The sequence below is a fragment of the Zingiber officinale genome, chromosome 4A (genome assembly GCF_018446385.1).
Source record: "Zingiber officinale cultivar Zhangliang chromosome 4A, Zo_v1.1, whole genome shotgun sequence".
NCBI classification, from domain to species: Eukaryota; Viridiplantae; Streptophyta; class Magnoliopsida; order Zingiberales; family Zingiberaceae; genus Zingiber; species Zingiber officinale.
In genome coordinates, this window is record NC_055992.1 from 70,961,723 (window position 1) to 70,984,886 (window position 23,164).

At 36.2% G+C, this 23,164-nt stretch overlaps 1 non-coding gene across 1 annotated transcript; it reads left to right on the forward strand.

Annotated features, from left to right (window-relative positions):
* Positions 1–4,053: 4,053 nt before the first annotated feature.
* On the forward strand, positions 4,054–4,159 carry LOC121973914. Its single transcript, XR_006109819.1, has one exon. It is a non-coding gene; the product is annotated as a small nucleolar RNA R71 (small nucleolar RNA).
* Positions 4,160–23,164: the final 19,005 nt, after the last annotated feature.

The following is a 23,164-nucleotide window of genomic DNA, read 5'->3' on the forward strand; positions in this document are numbered from 1 at the left end:
TCAACTAAGCATGGTAATTAGGTCCAAACACAACAATCCACACAAGATCAAATGGATACAAACAGGGCAAAATCATAGAAATAGGAATTTGGCAAATCCACTAGATTTTTACATCAAATCTCCATTACAAATACTCCCTCCATCCTAGAAAAAGAGATCTAATCCATAAAACAAGGAAAGAAACCCAAAGATAAAAAGAATATAAGCATCTTGATCCCTAATCTAAGAAAGAAAGGGAAGAAAAGCTTATCTACGATGAAGAACCGTCTTCGGATCTAATCCTCATTCCCCGGAGTCGAAACGATGAAGATCTGACCTTAGATCGTCGGAAATCCCTCCAAGAAGGTGGAGGAACGTCCAAATCTTGAATTCCCCCCAAAAGGGAGACGATCCCCTTTTAATTCATGAAGGAGGCCTTATAAAGAGGGCAGGTTTGGGCGCCACATGGCCCCGAGGCACGGCCGTGTGAGGTTCACACGACCAAGGCCACTCCATTCTCTGCCTACCTTACACGGCCGTGTGTGACACGACCGAGTGTGATACACGGCTGTGACACACACTGCTTCTGCTTCCCATGTACGATCGTGTAGATCTACACGGCCTGCACTGCCTCTGCCTCTGGAAATCTCGCACGGCCGTGTGGTGCACACGACCAGGGTCTTCTTGGTCTCTAGAAACCTTGCACGGTCATATAGATCTACACGGCCAGGGTCTTCTTGGTCTCTGGATTGTTTGCATGCCCGTGTAGTGTACTCATCCATGGTCTTTCTGGCTTCAAATCTTAGCACGGTCGTGTGAGGTTCATACGGCCGTGGCAATTTCCACCTCTGCGGTAGCCACACGGCCAGAGATCTCCACATGGCCTGGGCAACCCCCCATGGCAGGGCCATGTGAGGTTAAGGAATGATGCCTTCCTCTCTTGCTTTGCTTGCAGATTTGGCCTCGAACATGAATCCTTCACCAAATTCAACCCGTGTGTACAGAAAATGCACAAAAGCATATCTCCGGACAAAAAGAGTAAATATGCTAAAAGGAAAGTTGGAAGTACGAAAATACGTAGACAAAGCATGTGCAAAGTATATGAAAGTGCGTCAAAACATGCTAAACAAAGGTATATAATCTATGCACATCTCACCCCCAGACTTAAACTTTTGCTTGTCCTCAAGAAAAATGCTGCAATCTAAATTCATATGTTTTATAATGCTCTCATATCCCTAATGCATTCTCCTAACTCTATCAAAAGTTTCATTAACAAGAAGAATCATGGAAACAAGTTAAGTATGGCTCAAGCATAAGTCTCTTGTGCACAGTGCAAAGTAACTCAAAACTCTTCAAGTTTCAATCTATGTCCTAGTCAAGTCATCATCAAATTTGAATTCTTAATGTTTCCAGTGATAGACAAGTAACCAGTGATAGGCACTTACTTGCCACATATTTCTCTATCAACCCAAGGTCTCAAAGGCGTGCTCAATCTCAAGAGAAGCTAAGCAGTCATTTCCCCAATAACCTAACTCAGTCTCAAAGGGGTGACTTGCTAGATTCCACTCACGACAACTGTTTTTTTATATCCCTTATTCAACCTTCTTTTCTGCTTTTTTTTTCACTTTTTTTTACAAATATTTTCATTGTGCAAAACTTATTTTCAAATGTACTTTTAGCATAATTGTTTGGATATTTTGATTTTTCAAATGAGCTTACATGATTTGAGCCTCATTTAGTAACCAAAACGAAGTTTGAGAAATCACCATAGAAACCAAGTACTAAACAAACAAGATGAATCTTGACAATTTTAATGATATCAACTATCCAAGCTCAAGTATAGTGAAGTGAAGGTAAGATCCTTAAGGTCAAGCCAAAACTGAAACCTATCTCCATATGATACTTAGCTTAAATCATGCTACCCAAGATAGAGAAAAGAGGTACATTAAGCGTACTACTAGCATCATTTGCAACATCATGAATCTAGATAATGAACGTGCTAACATTTTCACCTAAAGACAAGAAAGCATATAAGTAACGTTTGATGTTCTCAAGATGTATTCCACAAAAAATCAAAACAAAATGCAAGACATAAGTAAAAAACAAAAACAAACAAAGTAAATCAAATGCATCTATTGCATCTCCCCAGATTTAAACTTTTCATTGTCCCAATGAAAACTAGAAATGATATATGGAGGAGATTTATGATGTTTAGAGAAGTTACCAAATGATGAGCTCAAATGGTTGCCATTTATGTTTTTAAAGATACTCCTCTATCCAATGCTCACATTCCTCCACAACTTTGAAATATACAAAAATAAGATAGACAAGAAAAATTAAGTAGAGGATACAAGTTTATTACAAGGAAAGAAATGAAACTAAAAAGAAACTAGAAAATGAAAACAAGATTGAACTTGGGTTGCCTCCCAAGAAGCGCTTGTTTAAGGTCATTAGCTCGACCATCTCTTTAGATTCATCAAAATCTTGCTCTTGGACGGGTAAGATATTTTATCACCCTCCTACCAAGGGTTCTTATTTTGGTGGGAGCTTTCAACATTTGCATTAAAAAGTGAAGTAACGCTCTCTCCATCTTCGTCTTCTTTAAAGTTCTTTCGGGTGGTCAAAGATAGTTCAGATTGAGCTTCCAATCATTCGTCCAAGTGAAATCTGCACATGTAAAGAAAGTACAAATCTCCCACAAGCATATTAGATAAGATAGAGCTATAACCATATTAAGATAAGAAGAATAAGAAATAAAAATTGAATCACATCCAACAAAGTAAATGATAGGTACCTCTATAACGTTTTCCAAAAGATCACAAGAAATACTAACCTTACATTGCTGAGAGATACCTGAAATTTCTAAACATATAGATGTGACTTCCTCTAAATCAAATGATGGTTCTGGCTCTGGCTTTGGCTCAAGTGTTGGTGATATCAAAGATGGTGATTCTTGAGACGCAACTATATCTACATGAGTCCCTATACATTGGTCCAAAACATGCTGAATCCTTGCAACTCTTACAACATCTAAGGATTGTGTGGACAAAAGAGGTGATTCTTGAGATGCTGCTTCCACAACATAGCTCCCACACATTGTTCCATATCAACATCATCAACACAAACTTCAAAAAACAAACCCACATCAATATCCTCAATAGGAGAATCAACTATAGGAGGATCAATAACTTCACTTGCAGTTTTAAATTGATCTACCAAATCACATTCATCATCTTAAAATTTAATATCACTACAACACCCTATAAAGTTTGGAGGTAGATCTGAAAACTTATTTACCACTGCTTTATCTTCACAATCCTCATTTGAAGAGTCTTCATCTTTATACAAATTTAAAAAATCTGCACTCAACCTTACCAGTGTCACAGAATTTTTTAAAGTCATAGTTCTCATTGACCCCCACTAACCTTTGTGGAAAAGGAACCCTTAGTGATGGTCTTGGGAAAGGTACTTCTAATTTCCCATATTCCCTTTTAGCTTGTGGAGGAGATTCAACTCACTTATCTAGTGTTGGTATGATCAATCGTTGAGGGAAAGGTACTTGTGGCATTTGGGAACCTCTTGGAATAATGGAATAGAGTTCATGTGGTCTTCTATTGTTCTTCTCCTCAATTCTAAACATGTCCTTCTTCAAAAGTTCTTCATTATTTTTTTTCAATTCTCAACCCAACATCATCACACCTTTCACTAGATCTTGTCTGCGAAGGAGGGGGATCTTCTTTAAACCAATTTGAAACAATACTTTCAATCTTTGCCCCTAAATGTTTGAACTCCCCGTTCTGTGACTTGTGATTTTCAAAACTCATAGATGGTTGAGTTACAATTTTTTTGACAGGATCTATAGCATTTATGGCATACACTTCTTGAATGTTTGAGGGAGATTTCATCCAACTTATGTTCGACCATTCATGGAGGTTCAGTGTCACTTGATCAATTAGCATATATGCTTCATCTACATTTTTCTCCATAAAAGAAACTCGAGCTGATGAATCCAATAAACTCTTGTCTGAGAAAGAAATTCCCCCATAGAATATGTGCAGAATCAACCATTTTTCAAAACAATGATGAGGGCACTGTCTTTGAAGACTCTTGAATCTATCACATGCTTCAAACAATGATTCTCCATATGCTTGAGCAAAATTTGTTATGCAATTCCTCAGATACACTGTTCTGCTTGAAGGGAAAAAATGATTCAGAAATTGCTTCTCCAATTGTTCCCAACTTGTGATGCTTTGAGGATGGAGAGAATATAACCAAGTCCTTGCTTTATCCTTGATACTAAAAGAAAATGTCATCAATCGAACTGCATCTGCTGACACTCCTTCACATTTCACCATATCACAAATCTCTAAAAATGTTTCAAGATGCAGATAAAGACTTTCTGATACTTCTCCTCTAAATTTGTGACCTTGTATCATGAAAATTAACTCTGGGTCTTGTTGGAAACTTTCTGCTTCAATTTGAGGTTGCACAATGGTTGATAAAATCTTTTAGAAAAGGGTGTAGAAAAATTTCTCGTGGGCCTGCTTGACATGTTAGTGTTGGTTGCTACTCGGAAAACCTAGAGGTTCCACTGTACAAAAATTTTGTACAAAGGTCTGAACCTTTTCCTAGCTACCATGTGTTCTTTTAAATTAAATTTTGGATCGCCTGCGGAACTTAACACGTTTGATCCAAAACTTAATCTATTTGTTCTTTTAGGTTTTGACTTGGATCTCCTGCGGAACTTAACACGTTCGACCCAAGTCTCCTTAAGTTATTAATTCCATTAAATATTAATTTCCATAAAAGGTTCCCAGTACTGACGTGGCGAGGCACGTGGCCTTCTTGGATATGGGAGCAACCACCACCGACTAGACAAAACCTTTAATAGAAAGCTAATATTTAATTTCCTAAAATAACTTTAGGTTAACCAAAGAGAACAATCAAATCACAAGGAAAAGAAAGAAAACAAAAGAACACAACTTCGAAAAACATATTCAAAATACTAGAACGTAAGCCTCTTGTATTTGGTATTATTTCCATAAATAACTAGCATGATGCGGAAAGAAAAATTACTAGTTATACCTTGTAGAAAAACCTCTTGATCTTCTACCGTATTTCTCTTCTAACCTCGGACGTTGTGTGGGCAACGATCTTCCGAGATGAGAAACCACCAAGCACCTTCTTCTCCTCCTAGCTAGGTTCGGCCAACAACAAGAAAGCTCCACCAAGGAAGAAGATCAAAACACCAACCAAGCTCTAAGAGATGCAAGCTTCCTCTCCTTCTTCTTCTTCTTCTCCAAGTAGTATCCGGCCACCACAAGAACTCCAAGAGGGATGAAGTATTCGGCCACCACAAGAGGAAGAGAGGGAGAGGATGATGGCCGGCCACAACACCAAGGAAAAGAGGGAGAGAAAACAATAGAGGTTGTGTCTCATGAAGGCACCCTCACCCCTTCTTTTATATTCCTTGGCCTAGGCAAATTAGGAAATTTAATTACAATAAAATTTCCTCAATTTCCTTGACATGATTTAATTTAGAAAAATAAAACAAATTTTCCAAATTAAACTTCAATGGCCGGCCACATCATTGGAGAGCAAATTGGACAAGTTTTAATCAACAATTAAAACTTCCTAATTTGTTTCCGGAAATTTTAAAAATAAAATTTCTCTTTAAAAATCTCTTCATGGTTGATAAAAGGAAATTTCTATAATTTTAATTTTATCAACATGTGGATAATTTTAAAGAGAAAATAAAATAACTCCAATCTACAAATAAGGAAAGAGATCTAATCTCTTTCTTTAATCTTTTGTAGATCTTTTACAAGAGAGATATTTTAATTTTAATTCTCTTTAATAAATTATTTCTTCCACATAATAAAAACTAAAATTAAAATCCCTTTTAAATTTAATTTGGCCGGCCCCCACTAGCTTGGGTTCAAGCTAGGGCCGACCACCCAATTTTATACCTAAGCCGGCCCTAGCTTGTTCCCAAGCTAGCTTGGCCGGCCCCTATTGTGTGGGTATAGAAGGTGGGTATAGGTGGGTATAGAACTCTATAAATAAGAGGCTACGATAGGGACCGAGAGGAGGAATTGGTTTTGGTCTCCCGATAAAATTAAGCATCCCGTGTTCGCCCCGAACACACAACTTAATTTTATCAATAATAATTCATTCCACTAGAGAATCATTATTGAACTACCGCACCAATCCCAAATTACATTTTTGGGCTCCTTCTTATTATGAGTGTGTTAGTCTCCCTGTGTTTAAGATATCGAATGTCCACTAATTAAGTGAGTTACTGACAACTCATTTAATTAATCTCTTAGTCCAAGAGTAGTACCACTCAACCTTATTATCATGTCGGACTAAGTCCACCTGCAGGGTTTAACATGACAATCCTTATGAGCTCCTCTTGAGGACATTATCAACCTAGTATCACTAGGACACAGTTTCCTTCTATAATCAACAACACACACTATAAGTGATATCATTTCCCAACTTATCGGGCTTATTGATTCATCGAACTAAATCTCACCCATTGATAAATTAAAGAAATAAATATCAAATATATGTGCTTGTTATTATATTAGGATTAAGAGCACACACTTCCATAATAACTGAGGTCTTTGTTCCTTTATAAAGTCAGTATAAAAAGAACAACCTCAAATGGTCCTACTCAATACACTCTAAGTGTACTAGTGTAATTATATAGTTAAGATAAACTAACACCTAATTACACTACGACCTTCCAATGGTTTGTTCCTTTCCATCTTAGTCGTGAGCTACTGTTTATAATTTATAAGGAACCGATAACATGATCTTCTTTTGTTGACACCACACACCATGTTATCTACAATATAAATTAATTGAGCAACTACATTTATCATAAATGTAGACATTTGACCAATGTGATTCTTATTTCTAGATAAATGTTTATACCAAAAGCTAGGCTTTTAGTATACACTCTAACAATCTCCCACTTATACTAAAAGACTAAGCTGCTATATCTGCTGCCATACATCTGATTCCTAACCCTTCAACATGTCCATCAAAAGCTCTTGCCTTAAGGACCTCGGTGGAAGGATCTATAGGTCATCACCTGATGCAATCTAGGTAGCAACAACTTCTCCTCGTTTATACGATTTCTCGTATTGGGTGGTACTTGCGCTCTATTGTGTTTACTTGCCTTTATAGACTTATGGTTTCTTTGAGTTTGCTACTGCACCAATATTATTACAATAAATTGTAATAATCTTTGGACAAACCAGAAATCATATCTAAGTCTATCTTGAGATTATTGAGTCATTCAGCTTTTATAGCTACCTCAGAGGTTTGCCATATACTAAGCTTCTATGGTGGAGTCCAGAAAAACACCTATGCTTATCACTCTTCCATAGTTATGACTTTACCTCCTAAAGTAAACACAAAACCCCGAGGTTGACTTATTATTGTCCCTATCCGATTGGAAGTCAAAATCCATGCAACCCACAAGGACCAAATTAACTGTCTTGTAAGCTAGCATATAATCTCTAGTGCCTCTAAGGTACTACAATATATGCTTTACTGCAGTCCACTGTCCTTGTCCAGGGTTACTTTGATATCTGCTAACTATGCCTTTGGCAAAACAGATTTCTGATCTCGTACATAGCATACATTAGGCTTCCAACAGCCGTAGCATAAAGAACTGCCTTTATTTCCTTTATCTCCTTTGATGTCTACAGAGACATATCTTTAGATAAAGTTACTCCATCCTTAAAAAGTAAGAAACCTTTCGAGGAGTTTTGCATGCTTAAAACGAGCAAGGATTTTCCGATGTATCAAGCTTGGGATAAGTAAAATATATTTTTCTTTCGATCCCTTATTATTTTGATCTCAAAAATATATACATTCTCCCAAGTCCTTTATATCGAATTATTTGGACAACCATACCCTTACTTCTGACAACATTTTGATATTGTTTCCAACTACCAAAAATGTTATCTACGTATAGTACAAGAAATACCACCACGCTTCCATCACACCTTTTGTATACACAAGACTTATCCAGTTACTAAATAAATCCATAGATCTGGATTACTTTGATAAACCGGATGTTCCAAGACCTTGAAGCTTTGCCTCAGTCCATAGACTGATTGAGCTTACACAAGATGCTCTTAGCCCTTTGCAATGAACCCTTCTGGTTGCTTTATATGGATGCTTTCTTCAAAACTTCCATTAAGGAATGCTGTCTTGACATCCTCTTGCCAAATAGATAGAAGAATCCGGATAAACTTAAGCATGACTACCAGTGAAAAAGTTTCCTTTTTCATCAAGCCTTGATTTGAAAGTTACTACCTTCCTGTCTATCCCTCTTTTCCTATTATAGACATTTTTATACCCAACGGCTTTTACACCATTTGGTGATTCGACAAGCTTCCAGATTTTATTAGAATACATATATTCTAATTCTTTTATTCATTACTCTTTGCCAAGATGCTGCATCTTTATCTTGGAGTGCTTCATCATATGACCGGAGATCAGGTTCATGCCCTCCAGGGATCGAGTCCAAAAACTCTCCCAAAACATGAACCTATTTAGGTTGCATAACAATCCTCCCACTACAATAAGACACTTTCTGTAATTGTGTATCAATTTGTGATATGTGTTGCAGTTTTCTTGTGGTATCTCATCTTGTACAGTTGGTACTAGGTTAGACATGTCCTTTATTATTTCCTTAAGAACAAATTTACTTATGAGCACGTGGTTCATTATATAGTCCTTTTCTAAAAAATCAGTCATTGATGATAACAATTACCTTCTGATTTTTAAGACTATAAACCTACTTTTGTTTATCTAGGATAACTTACAAACAAGTGAACTCCTATCCAACTTATCATTGTCTCTCTTTAACATATGTGCTGGATTACCCGAATCCGAATATGCTTCAAAATAGGTTTTCACCTATTCAGCAATTCTATATGAGTAGAGAGTTCTAACTTGAAAGGTACTATGTTCACTTTAGTTATCAGAGTTTATCCTTAAAACAAATTTGGTAATTTTCTAAATAACTCATCATCTATCTAATTATTTCATAAGAGTCCTTTACCTTCTTTCTACTACACCATTCTGTTGGGGTGTACCAGGTGCAGTTAGTTGGGATTGAATCCCTACTTTTGATAAGTGACTCCTAAATTCTCCCAAGAGGTACTTGCCACTACAATCTTACCATAGTGATATTTACTTTAACATTTCTCCGCATCAGCCTTGTACTCTTTGAACTAATCAAAGTACTTAGTCTTGCGGTACATTAAGTAAATTTATTTGTATCTTGAATAGTTGTCTATAAAATAGATGAAATATTCAATACTACCTCTTGTCTGGATAGTCATAGGATCACACAAATCAGAATGAACCGATTTCAACATATCTTTGACTCCATACCCCTTGGACTTAAAAGCTTCTTGGTTATTTTCCTTCCAAGTAAGACTCGCAGGTTGGAAAGATTTCCACTACTAATGAACCCAAAAGTTCATCAGCTACCAATGAATCCTACTTAAGTTAATATAACCTAGCCTTAGATGTCAAAGATATAATTGGTTCCTTTTCGAAGGTTGCTTTCTCTTAAGTTAGAAGATGTGTTATTAATTTCCATTTGTTGCATCATGGGAGTTATTGGATTATAAATTGTCAACCAACATACCAGAATAGATAACTTGCCTATTTTTCTTGATAACAACTTTGTTATCAAAATAGACACAATATCTATTCTATAATGGTTTAGAAATTGAAATCAGGTTCTTTCTAAACTTAGTATGTAAAGACAATTCCTAATAATCCAAATTTTATTCCTATTAGAGAATAAACCTCTCCCACTGCAACAGCTGCTACTTTTGCAGTAGTGCCCATGTGGACGGTGTTTTTTATTTTCATTTAGTTGTCGTGGAACCCTGCAATGAATTGCAGACATGATCAGTGGCTCCCATATTTACACACCAGGTACCGGTAGATAACTCCACTAAACATGTATCAACTAATGAATAAAATACACCTATATTGTTCTTAGTTCTAAGAAGACAGTCTACCTTAATGTCCAAATTCTATTTCCAATCAATTATAATTGGGACCACTAAGTCTATCCTAAAGTATATCAGCTAGGGATTGACCATCTTCCTAAGAATCACAAAAATATTTGGTTAAGACCAACTCCTTAAAAATCCCCATGAATTTTGTATGCCACGTTAGTGTGGACGTATACAAATTCAAAGAGGAAATTTTATCATTTTATTATCTCGTCAACCTTACTTTATGACGAATAAAATTAATAGTTGGTCTATCTTTAATCAAATATTTGGTCAAGACTCTAAATTTAAAATAATATTGATTCCTCTAACAATACTATTTAAATTTACCAACACCTCAAAACACCGTGAATTTTGTATGCCACGTTAGTGTGGACGTATACAAAATCAACATTTGTAAGAGGAGGGTTTTACCCATTAACTATCTTGTCAACGTAACTTTATGACAAATAAAATTATCTCAAACACCGTTAATTTTGTATGCCACGTTAGTGTGGACGTATACAAAATCAATCATTTGTAAGAGGGGTTTTAACCCTTTAATTTTATTATCTTGTCAACCTAGTTTTATGACAAATTAATAGTTGGTTTCATTTGGTCACACAAATAATAGCAGTGACTCCGATGGGGAGGATACTATTAGATGTGTCTAAGTGTATATCATTACTTGACACTAAGTCCATTAATAAGATTATGCCCCTTCCGTTGGGGAAGATCACACGCTCTTAATTAACTTCCTATAGTCATCCAAAAATGGAAGTCTGTTCTAGTGATCCACAAACAAGCTCATCCGTTATGGAGGAAGGCACTCAGAGCCAACACGCAAGCTTGTTTGCATCACTTACAAACCAGTAATGGAGACCATGGGATTTACTTAAAAATCCCTCTCCCACTTAGTTATTTATTAATGAGGAATTTTAACTATGCTAGCCTACTAAACTTGTAAACTAACATGCACACACAGCACAATATAAAAGCAATAAATAGAAAATCTAATTTTCAACTATTATGGCTTTTATCTCTAGTTGTCCTCCGTGTGTTGTCATCCCAAGCTGCTGCCATATTTGGCCACCGCCATCGGGTCTAGCTGTCGCATCCATCTTGCTCCGCTGCGCCTCTGGTCCTTAGAAGGTTCCACGCTTTGCAAGATTCGATCCGCGACATAAATAGAATTTTACAATTTTGATCCTATATTCCATAAAAGGAATGTACATGTATCTAGATCAAAAATAAAATCCTAATAAAACTAAATACAGCTCCTGCTGTATTTTATAATACAATCATGCACACACAATAAAATGCCCTTGACATGTCCAAGGGTCCAATCACACACATAATAACTATAAGCCATAATAGTTGGATCCTGCATCCACAAAGTTAGCACATCCTACTATTATCCTGCCTAAATTATGTATGACATGTGCATAATTAAACTAATACCAAATACACAGAGGCAAAACCCTAGCTCTGATACCAATTGTTGGTTGCTACTCGGAAAACCTAGAGGTTCCACTGTACAAAAATTTTGTACAAAGGTCTGAACCTTTTCCTAGCTACCATGTGTTCTTTTAAATTAAATTTTGGATCGCTTGCGGAACTTAACACGTTTGATCCAAAACTTAATCTATTTGTTCTTTTAGGTTTTGACTTGGATCTCCTGCGGAACTTAACACGTTCGACCCAAGTCTCCTTAAGTTATTAATTCCATTAAATATTAATTTCCATAAAAGGTTCCCAGTACTGACGTGGCGAGGCACGTGGCCTTCTTGGATATGGGAGCAACCACCACCGACTAGACAAAACCTTTAATAGAAAGCTAATATTTAATTTCCTAAAATAACTTTAGGTTAACCAAAGAGAACAATCAAATCACAAGGAAAAGAAAGAAAACAAAAGAACACAACTTCGAAAAACATATTCGAAATACTAGAACGTAAGCCTCTTGTATTTGGTATTATTTCCATAAATAACTAGCATGACGCGGAAAGAAAAATTACTAGTTATACCTTGTAGAAAAACCTCTTGATCTTCTACCGTATTTCTCTTCTAACCTCGGACGTTGTGTGGGCTACGATCTTCCGAGATGAGAAACCACCAAGCACCTTCTTCTCCTCCTAGCTAGGTTCGGCCAAAACAAGAAAGCTCCACCAAGGAAGAAGAAAAACACCAACCAAGCTCTAAGAGATGTAAGCTTCCTCTCCTTCTTCTTCTTCTTCTCCAAGTAGTATCCGGCCTCCACAAGACCTCCAAGCAATAGAGAGTTTCGGCCACCACAAAGAGGAAGAAGAGAAGAGATGATGGCCGGCCACAACACCAAGGAAAAAAGGGAGAGAAAACAATAGAGGTTGTGTCTCATGAAGGCACCCTCACCCCTTCTTTTATATTCCTTGGCCTAGGCAAATTAGGAAATTTAATTACAATAAAATTTCCTCAATTTCCTTGACATGATTTAATTTAGAAAAATAAAACAAATTTTCCAAATTAAACTTCAATGGCCGGCCATATCATTGGAGAGCAAATTGGACAAGTTTTAATCAACAATTAAAACTTCCTAATTTGTTTCCGGAAATTTTAAAAATAAAATTTCTCTTTAAAAATCTCTTCATGGTTGATAAAAGGAAATTTCTATAATTTTAATTTTATCAACATGTGGATAATTTTTAAAGAGAAAATAAAATAACTCTCCATTCTACAAATAAGGAAAGAGATCTAATCTCTTTCTTTAATCTTTTGTAGATCTTTTACAAGAGAGATATTTTAATTTTAATTCTCTTTAATAAATTATTTATTCCACATAATAAAAACTAAAATTAAAATCCCTTTTAAATTTAATTTGGCCGGCCCCCACTAGCTTGGGTTCAAGCTAGGGCCGGCCACCCAATTTTATACCTAGGTCGGCCCTAGCTTGTTCCCAAGCTAGCTTGGCCGACCCCTATTGTGTGGGTATAGAAGGTGGGTATAGGTGGGTATAGAACTCTATAAATAAGAGGCTACGATAGGGACCGAGAGGAGGAATTGGTTTTGGTCTCCCGATAAAATTAAGCATCCCGTGTTCGCCCCGAACACACAACTTAATTTTATCAATAATAATTCATTCCACTAGAGAATCATTATTGAACTACCGCACCAATCCCAAATTATATTTTTGGGCTCCTTCTTATTATGAGTGTGTTAGTCTCCCTGTGTTTAAGATATCGAATGTCCACTAATTAAGTGAGTTACTGACAACTCATTTAATTAATTTCTTAGTCCAAGAGTAGTACCACTCAACCTTATTATCATATCGGACTAAGTCCACCTGCAGGGTTTAACATGACAATCCTTATGAGCTCCTCTTGAGGACATTATCAACCTAGTATCACTAGGACACAGTTTCCTTCTATAATCAACAACACACACTATAAGTGATATCATTTCCCAACTTATCGGGCTTATTGATTCATCGAACTAAATCTCACCCATTGATAAATTAAAGAAATAAATATCAAATATATGTGCTTGTTATTATATTAGGATTAAGAGCACACACTTCCATAATAACTGAGGTCTTTGTTCCTTTATAAAGTCAGTATAAAAAGAACGACCTCAAATGGTTCTACTCAATGCACTCTAAGTGTACTAGTGTAATTATATAGTTAAGATAAACTAACACCTAATTACACTACGACCTTCCAATGGTTTGTTCCTTTCCATCTTAGTCGTGAGCTACTGTTTATAATTTATAAGGAACCGATAACATGATCTTCTGTGTGTGACACCACACACCATGTTATCTACAATATAAATTAATTGAGCAACTACATTTATCATAAATGTAGACATTTGACCAATGTGATTCTTATTTCTAGATAAATGTTTATACCAAAAGCTAGGCTTTTAGTGTACACTCTAACAGTTAGTGCTCATGGATATTCAAGAAAAAATTATTAGAACAAGAAAAAATTGAAGAATCAAAGACAAGAAATAAAATGCAATATGAGAAGCAAGAAAAACAATGCAGAATTAAAATTGTAAGAAAGAAATTGCATAATGAAAACAAGAAAGAAAAGATAAAAGGAAAAAGAAAAATATCTAGAATAATTCATATGCTAAAGATTTCAAGATATGTTTACAAAAGAAAAAAAAGAAACTAGATCAAAAGAGAAAGCAGAGAAAAGTTAGATTAGAGTGCTAGAAATCAAGAATGCAAAGTTAGAATTAGAATTAGAATTGCAACAAAATGAATTGTCAAGAATTAGAAAGATATGCAAATGATGAAAACAAAATTCTAAAGATTAGTTTCAATTATGCTAATGAAAAGAAAAGAAGAGTTATCTTTAGTCTAACTCAATTGATAATCTCTAATGTTATAGTGTAACACCCACTAAGCTTTTAAGATAAATATGAGAATGATGAATTTACGTTAGAAAAATATTAGTAGAATGTTGAACCAAAAAAAAAAAGAAATAAAAAGAAATAAAATAGGGAGTTGTCAAGGATTGAACCTTGAACCTCTCATGATGTAAATGATAGGATTAATGGGTAATAACCAGTTGGGATAGGAATAATATATTGATAGCAAAGGAGGGAAACTCATGATAAGGGTGGGAGTAAAAGCTAGCCAAAAGAAAACAAGAAAAGAACAAGAGAAAGGCAACTTGCCTTCCTCTTTTCTCTCCCTCTTCTTCATTCTTTGCCGTGACTTAAAGAGAGGAATTAAGGGGATTCATTCCCCCTTGTTTCATCATGAATGATGAGAACAAATAAATAAATAAAAATAAAAAGGAAATGAAAAAAAGGGCTAAGGGAGAAGGAAAGCAAAAACCGATTTTGCTACATCTTCCCCCTTAACATAAAAGAGAGTATGTAAAGAGGAGATTTTATTTTTCTCTCATTTCTCTCATCCTCCCTCTCCCTCACCGAACCCTCAGTCCCCTCTCCTCCATCTTCGGCCCAATCCAAGGTTTTCTCCTAAGAAAGCCTAAGATACAAGGAGGACTTAGCAAGGAATCAAGGGAAGGGAACTAGAAGAAGAGGCTACTTCTTCCATCACCACACCTTAGATCCACAAGCGAAAAGGAAGTAAGCTTCCCCTCACCTGTGGTACAAGGCGTTTTATGTGCTTTTCGGATTTTATGAGGATTAGAAAACCTAGAATAGAATTTAAGAAAAATTCGGCCAAAGAAGAGTTTTCAAATCTAGGAAGGTTTAAACAAGTCCTCATTTCATGATATTTTTCTATGCTATGTAGGAAGGTTTTCCTTCATGTTTTTATACCTATATGATGCTTGGTCAGAGGAGTACCTAACCCTAGAATTTCGGCCAAAAATATTTTAAAGAGGTTAGGGAAATCATTGTTTAACCAAACTAGTACAAGATTCCCTCCATGAATTACTAAGGGTCTTTTGTTGGTTTTTCTTGCTTAAAAGTTACTTGGAACCAAAAGAAATCCACTCATATGTTTCGGCCAAGAAAAGAGCTTAGGGTTAGGAATACCTTTAAATTTAAGTAACCATGTTTATGTGATAGAATATAGAGTTCTCTTAAAGAATTGCATGTTGAATATTGATAGAAATTCATGAACTCTTCATTAAGATTTTCGGCCATGATAAGATGGATAGCTTAGAAAAGCTTAAACAAAATTTTAACATGCTCAAGACCTCTGTGATATTAAGATATGAAAGTTGTTTAATGCTCTCATGCTTAATTAGGGTATAGAGAATTTAGTTACATGATATATGACATGTAAGATCACAAGGGTCCTAGCTTGTTTATGAACCAAATTTGTATATGATGTTCTTAGTACTTTTTGCCATGAAACTTACTTAGGTTTTCCATGCTTTAGGCCACTTAAAACCTAGTTTAGAGATTGGTAGGTTTCGGCCATGAGGAAAAATAAAAGAAAAAGGAAAGAAACCTAGGAAGCCTAAGACACAATTCACATGTATGTTTATTATGCTTGTCTTTATACATGCTATGAAACTTGTATGACTTCCTATGCTTTTAGTCTATTTGAAGAAAATTTAAATACTGATGAGTCTCGTCCAAGTAGGGTTTAAATGACCTAGAGGCCTTAGAATTGAAACCAATTGTGTTAAAAATGCTTCTTATGGAAATATGATAATATGTTGATTGAGTCACATGCTTGTATAATTTTTCCATGACCTAAATGTACCATTGTATGTTTCGGCCATGAAGGGATAGATGCCCTAGAACAAAAATTAAATATGCTCATGTCACTCTACATGAAATATGATAAGTAGAAAGCCAAAGTTCTCATGCTATATGTTGTTTAATGACCTAAAATGAGGCTAGGGTAAGTTTCGGCCATACCCATTGTATGATGCCTTATTATGAATTTATACATGATGTTAGTTCAAGTTCACATGCTTGTATGCTTGCTTTTAGCCCTAATGAATACTTGTTAAATTTCGGCCATGACATATGTTAAGGGCTTGAAGAACTTAGGAACTAGCTCAAATATGCTTACTATGTTACTTGGAAAAAAATGCTATAAATATGGTTTAAGGTTTCCATGCTTTCATGACATTTGGTACCTTGTTTCACACCTGATAGGGTTCGGCCACATGAAGTTTAGGGACTTGGAGAACTTAGAAACCAAGTTAATCATGCTTCTAATGCTTCCTATGAAATTGATGTGATGATAATTTAGGTTCCACATGCTTGGAGGTTGTTTTTACCTAAATTGAGATCTAAGGGGGTTCGGCCATGATAAGAACCCAAGGGATTAGGAAGCTTAGAACCCAAGCTAACTATGTTACCATGTTTCTTATGATAGTATAATCACATGATACACCCTTATGCTTAAACATGTATGCTTGTGATTGATACTTTCCATGATATGATATGTGCTTAGAAATATGCATGCTTTGATGATATGCTATGTGCTTAAAATATGCATGCTTTCATGATATGCTAGGTGGATAGAAATATGCATGCTTGGATGATATGCTATGTGCTTAAAATATGCATGCTTTCATGATATGCTATGTGGATAGAAATATGCATGCTTTGATGATATGCTATGTGCTTAAAATATGCAAGCTTTCATGATATGCTATGTGGATAGAAATATGCATGCTTTGATGATATGCTATGTGCCTAAAATATGCATGCTCTCATGATATGCTATGTGGTGAAAATATGCATGCTTTTATGACATGATGTGTGCCTAAGTGATGCATACTTTTTATGACATGATGTATGCCTAAGTGATGCATACTTTTTATGACGTGATGTATGCCTAAGTGATGCATACTTTTTATGCCATGATGTATGCCTAAGTGATGCATACTTTTTATGACATGATGTATGCCTAAGTGATGCATACTATTTATGATATGATGTATGCCTAAGTGATGCATACTTTTATGACATAACGTATGCCTAAGTGATGCATACTTCTATGATATGCTATGTGACTAAATGATGCATTTTTATACATGCTACTTTACTTTGTAAGGCTTGTAACAAGGGTGGGCTCCTAATCAGCCCCTAGGCCTTTGGCTGTGTGATCCAGGCTAGTAAAAACAAAGGGATGGACTCCTTAGTACGCCCCTAGGTCTATGGTTGTGTGATCCGGACCTAGTTCCTAGTATGATTCAAGACTTGCTACCTTGGATATACTTAGGAAGCGCGCATATCTACGTGATTTATCTATGTGTGGTACAAGCCGGGGCCCTGATTATGTTGATATTATGTTCAAGTATATATGTAAGAAGAAATGGTTTTAAAGATCATGAGACATACACATGTTTTTCGGATACATGTTTTCAAAATCATATTGCATATACCTTATGATCATGTTGTGATGATGCTATGATTTATGATATGCCATGATTAGATACGATTATGTTATGTTTCATGCTATGCTTTAAGAGCTTGATATGCCATGCCACCTTATGATGATACTATGATATGCCATGATTAGATATGCTTATGTTATGTTTCATGCTATGCTTTAAGAGATGATATGCCATGACTAGTTATGATTTTGTTATGTTGCATGATATGCTTAAAGAGTATGATATGTTATGCCATGACTAGTTGAGATCATGTTATGTTGAGACATTCTTTGATCATGTGATGATTTTTGGTTTTAGTGAGTAGGAAAGGAACTTACTGAGCCATGAGTGCTCATAGCTTACTTTCCTTGTACCACAGATAAAGGAAAAAGCTGGATGAGCTAAAGGAGCAGCAGGAGAGGCAAGGAGATGTGTGTGGCAGTGGCTAGGCAACCAAATAAGAACCCGCTTTAAAAACTTTTAAAGAACTATGCTTTGGTATCATGAATTGTAGTACCATATGTGTGACTTGATGTTATGTTTCTACTAATTTTGATATCATGTTATTGATGCCATGATAGTGTAGTTCAGATTTGATGAAAAGAAAAACAAAAGAAAAGTTTTTATTAAACTAAGAAAATTATTTTAAGTCTTCCGTTGTTTTAAAAAGAAAAATTTGTACATGGAGTATCGTAGCCCCGTCCCTTAGAGTTAGCAGGGAGGGCGGGCGTTACATATAGCGCAGTCTCCGGCAACGCCGCCAAAAACTTGTTAACTCTCCGCAAGTGTACGGAAATGTCATAAGTAATAATAAAAGATATTGTATCCACAAGGACTGGAATAACCACTAAAGATTTCTCAAAGTGAATTAGCTAAACAACTAATCAATTGGTTTTCAAAAGCTAAGAGCAACTATGAAAGGTAAACAAAGAAATGAAAGAATAAGAAATAAAAATAAGGGCAATGATAAAGGTATATTCTAGGAGTTTTGGTTTCATTGTAATGTTATTCAATGTAATAATCTACCAAAATCTTATTCCTCAATTGTCCATCATTTTTAGAAGGTTGTCGGTTCCCTCTTGCAATAGACAACCGGCCTAGGATTGAAATACATCTAAATGCGATCAATAAGGAATGAAACCTATGTTGTCCTTACACGGGCTTGCCTGTCATGTGCGTCCCTTGGATAATCAACATAAGATTTCATCACTTCTCAACCTCATTAAGATATAAAGATTAATGCATACAATCTATTCTACCCTCTTGAATAACCTAATTTCCCCTTCAAGATTACCCCTCAAACGTCCTTACACGGGCTTGTTCCTGTCACGAACATCCCTTGCAAAATCGAATGAGAAACAATCTCTACAAGATCCACAAGATATTCAAACATTCAACTAAGCATGGTAATTAGGTCCAAACACAACAATCCACACAAGATCAAATGGATACAAACTGGGCAATATCATTAAAATAGGAATTTGGCAAATCCACAAGAGTTTTACATCAAATCTTCATTACAAATACTCCCTCCATCCTAGAACAAGAGATCTAATCCATAGAACAAGGAAAGAAATCCAAAGATAAAGAGAATATAAGCATCTCGATCCCAAATCCAAGAAAGAAAGGGAAGAAAAGCTTATCTACGATGAAAAACTGTCTTCGGATCCAATCCTCGTTCCCCATAGTCGAAACGATGAAGATCTACCCTTAGATCGCTGGAAATCCCTCCAAGAAGGTGGAGGAATGCCCAAATCTTGAATTCCCCCAAAAGGGAGAAGATCCCCTTTCAATTCATGAAGGAGGCCTTATAAAGAGGGAAGGTTTGGGCGCCACACGACCCCGAGGCACGGCCGTGTGAGGTTCACACGGCCAAGGCCACTCCCTTCTCTGCCTACCTTACACGGCCGTGTGTGATACACGGCCGTGGCACACACTGCTTCTGCTTCCCTTGCACGTCCGTGTAGATCTACACGGCCTGCACTGCCTCTGCCTCTGGAAATCTCGCACGGCCGTGTGGTGTACACGGCCAGGGTCTTCTTGGTCTTTAGAAACCTTGCACGGTCGTATAGATCTACACGGCCAGGGTCTTCTTGGTCTCTGGATGGTTTGCATGCCCGTGTAGTGTACTCGACCATGGTCTTTCTGGCTTCAAAACTTAGCACGGTCGTGTGAGGTTCACACGGCCGTGGCAATTTCCACCTCTGCTGTAGCCACACGGCCAGAGATCTCCACATGGCCTGGCCAACCCCCCATGGCAGGGCCATGTGAGGTTAAGGAATGATGCCTTCCTCTCTTGCTTTGCTTGCAGATATGGCCTCGAACATGAATCCTTCACCAAATTCAACCCGTGTGTACAGAAATGCACAAAAGCATATCTCCAGACAAAAAGAGTAAATATGCTAAAAGGAAAGTTGGAAGTATGAAAATACGTAGACAAAGCATGTGCAAAGTATATGAATGTGCATCAAAACATGCTAAACAAAGGTATATAATCTATGCACATCACACCCCCAGACTTAAACCTTTACTTGTCCTCAAGCAAAATGCTGCAATCTAAATTCATATGTTTTATAATGCTCTCATATCCCTAATGCATTCTCCTAACTCTATCAAAAAGTTTCATTAACAAGAAGGATCATGGAAGCAAGTTAAGTATGGCTCAAGCATAAGTCTCTTGTGCACAGTGCAAAGTAACTCAAAACTCTTCAAGTTTCAATCTATGTCCTAGTCAAGTCGTCTTCAAATTTGAATTCCTAATGTTCCCGGTGATAGACAAGTAACCAGTGATAGGCACTTACTTGCCATACACTTGGTTCATATTTATCAATCAACCCAATGTCTCAAAGGCGTGCTCAATCTCAAGAGAAGCTAAGCAGTCATTTCCCCAGTAACCTAACTCGGTCTCAAAGGGGTGACTTGCTAGATTCCACTCACGACAACTGCTTTTTTATATCCCTTATTCAACCTTTTTTTCTGCTTTTTTTCACTCTTTTTTTTTACAAGTATTTGCATTGTGCAAAACTTATTTACAAATGTACTTTTAGCACAATTGTTGGGATATTTTGATTTTTCCAATTGAGCTTACATGATTTGAGCCTCATCTAGTAACCAAAATGAAGTTTGAGAAATCACAATGGAAACCAAGTACTAAACAAACAAGATAAATCATGACTATTTCAATGATATCAACTATCCAAGCTCAAGTATAGTGAAGTGAAGGTAAGATCCTTAAGGTCATGCCAAAACTAAAACCTATCTCCATATGAGACTTAGCTTATATCAAGCTACCCAAGATAGAGAAAAGAGGTACATTAAGCGTACTACTAGCATCATTTGCAACATCATGAATCTAGATAATGAACATGCTAACATTTTCACTTAAAGACAAGAAAGCATATAAGTGAAGTTTGGTGTTCTCAAGATGTATGCCACGAAACATCAAAACAAAATGCAAGACATAAGCAAAAAACAAAAACAAACAAAGTAAAACAAATGCATCTAATGCATCTCCTTAGACTTAAACTTTTCATTGTCCCAATGGAAACTAGAAATGATATATGGAGGAGATTTATGATGTTTAGAGAAGTTACCAAGTGATGAGCTCCAAATGGTTGACATTCATGTTTTTAAAGATACTCCTCTATCCAATGCTCACATTCCTCCACAACTTTGAAATCTACAAAATTAAGATAGACAAGAAAAGTTAAGTATAGGATACAAGTTTATTATAAGGATAGATATGAAACTAAAAAGAAACTAGAAAATGAAAAAAAGACTGAACTTGGGTTGCCTCCCAAGAAGCGCTTGTTTAAGGTCATTAGCTCGACCACCTCATTAGATTCATCTAAATCTTGCTCTTAGACGGGTAAGATATTTTATCACCCTCCTACCAAGGGTTCTTATTTTGGTGGGAGCTTTCAACATTTGCATTAAAAAGTGAAGTAATGCTCTCTCCATCTTCGTCTTCTTTAAAGTTCTTTCGGGTGGTCGAAGACGGTTCAGATTAAGCTTCCAATCATTAGCCCAAGTGAAATATGCACATGCAAAGAAAGTACAAATCTCCCACAAGCATATTAGATTAGATAGAGCCATAACCGTTTTAAGATAAGTAGATTAAGAAATAAAAACTGAATCACAACCAACAAAGTCAATGATAGGTACCTCTATAACGTTTTCCAAATGATCACAAGAAATACTAATCTTAATTTGCTGAGAGATACCTGAAATTTCTAAACATGTAGATGTGACTTCCTCTGAATCAAATGATGGTTCTGGCTCTGGCTTTGGCTCAAGTGTTGGTGATATCAAAGATGGTGATTCTTGAGACTCAACCATATCTACATGAGTCCTTACACATTGGTCCACAACATGCTCAATCCTTGCAACTCTTACAACATCTAAGGATTGTGTGGACAAAGGAGGTGATTCTTGAGATGTTGCTTCCACAACACAACTCCCTACACATTGTTCCATATCAACATCATCAACGCAAACATCAAAAAACAAACCCACATCAATATCCTCAATAAGAGAATCAACTATAGGAGGATCAATAACTTCACTTGCAGTTTTAAATTGATCTACCACATCAAATTCATCATCTTAAAATTTAATGTTACTTCAACACCCTATAAAATTTGGAGGTAGATCTGAAAACTTATTTACCACTGCTTTATCTTCACAATCCTCATCTGAAGAGTCTTCATCTTTATATAAATTCAAAAATCTGCACTCAACCTTACCAGTGTCACAGAATTTTTTAAAGTCATAGTTGTCATTGACCCCCACTAACCTTTGTGGAAATGGAACCCTTAGTGAAGGTCTTGGGAAAGGTACTTCTAATTTCCCATATTCCCTTTTAGCTTGTGGAGGAGATTCAACTCTCTTATCTAGTGTTGGTATGATCAATCGTTGAGGGAAAGGTACTTGTGGCATTTGGGAACCTCCTGGAATAATGGAACAGAGTTCATGTGGTCTTCTTCTATTGTTCTTCTCCTCAATTCTAAACATGTCCTTCTTCAAAAGTTCTTTATTATTTTTTTTCAATTCTCAACCCATCATCATCACACCTTTCACTAGATCTTGTCTGCGAAGGAGGGGGATCTTCTTTAAACCAATTTGAAACAATACTTTCAATCTTTGCCCCTAAATGTTTGAACTCCCCGTTTTGTGACTTGTGATTTTCAAAACTCATAGATGGTTGAGTTACAATTTGTTTGACAGGATCTATAGCATTTATGGCTTGCACTTCTTGAATGTTTGAGGGAGATTTCATCCAACTTATGTTCAACTAATCATGGAGGTTCAGTGTCAGTTGATCAATTAACATATATGCTT